This window comes from Capsella rubella, unplaced genomic scaffold (genome assembly GCF_000375325.1).
Source record: "Capsella rubella cultivar Monte Gargano unplaced genomic scaffold, Caprub1_0 scaffold_3, whole genome shotgun sequence".
Lineage (NCBI taxonomy): Eukaryota > Viridiplantae > Streptophyta > Magnoliopsida > Brassicales > Brassicaceae > Capsella > Capsella rubella.
In genome coordinates this window covers 3,608,453-3,609,982 of record NW_006238921.1, presented here as the reverse complement: position 1 = coordinate 3,609,982, position 1,530 = coordinate 3,608,453, and positions in this window count along the sequence as shown.

Sequence of the window (1,530 nt, the reverse complement as noted above, 5' to 3'; positions counted from 1 at the left end):
TAAACTTCTCCTTCTGGCTTGCAACTTCAGGTTTGTCATTCTGATCTTTAGACTTTAAGTCCTTATAAACCATTTCTTCATGAAATATAACATTTCTGCTGATCACACACTTCAACTCATCAAGTAACCAGACCTTATACCCTTTAGTGCCCTGCGGATAACCCAGAAACACACCTTTCAAAGCTCTTGGCTGTAACTTCCCCTGGTCTTGATGTACATAAGCTATTGAACCAAATCTTCTGAGATGCTTGTATCCTGGCTTTCTGTTCAACCACAATTCCTCAGGTACATTATGATCTATAGCTGATGCAGGTGATCTATTAACAATATATGCAGCAGTAGCTGCAGCTTCAGCCCAGAAATGTTCTTCTAAACCAGATTCATCCAACAAACACCTAACTTTTTCCATAAGTGTCCTATTCATTCTTTCTGCAACACCATTCTGTTGTGATGTATAAGTGCAAGTTCTATGCCTTTCTATACCATGATTCTTACAGAACTCATCAAACCTAGAGTTACAGAACTCTAATCCATTATCAATCTTGAGAATCTTGACTTTCTTATCAATCTGTTTTTCAACTAACTCTTTCCATTCACAGAACTTATCAAATGTCTCATCTTTTGTTCTGAGAAACATGAGCCAGACCTTCCTAGTTTTATCATCAATGATGGATAGGAAGTACTGCTTACCTGAGAGTGATGGAGTTACATTTGGTGAACCCCATAGGTCTGCATGAACATATCCGAGTGCATCTTCTGTGTTGTGCTTCCCAACATTAAAGCTTAGCTTCTTTGACTTTCCCATAACACAATTCTCACAGAATGGCAGCTCCTTGATCTCATTCTTTTGCAATAACCCTTTACCAGACAAGATCTTCAAACTGTTAAGACTCATATGACCAAGTCTGCTATGCCACAATACTGTTTTGTCTTTCACACTCTCTGCATTATAGCTTGCACTAATAACTGTTTCACCATCAAGAATATAAAGACCATTATTCAATATCCCAGACAATGCTGTTGCATTGTTCTTGTAATATCTCACTTTACCATCTCCACCTTCATGCTTGTAACCAAGCTTGTCAAGAGTACTAGTGGAGATAAGATTTCTTCTCAAATCAGGGACATACTTGACATTATTCAACACCCTAATAGAACCACCATGAGTGTTAATACGGATTGTGCCAATTCCCTGAGATTCCACTGAGTGATTATCACCAAGTAAGATAGTCGTTTTATCATTCTCATCAAAACTGCTGAACCAGTCTCTCCTAGTTGTCATGTGTGAAGTACACCCTGAATCTAGAATCCATAAATCTTTGACCAACTGATTATTCACACTTAGAGCTTCTGAAAATACTAACTTCTCTGTGATAACACCAGCTTCATTCTGACCTTGACCTTCATTCTCCATTTTCCTTTTCCTAGCATAGCAATCCTTTTTAAGATGCCCTTCCTTTTTACAGAACCAGCAGGTAGCTTTTGATTTTGAACTAGACCTGCTTCTGCTTCTCCCTTTAGATCCCTTGT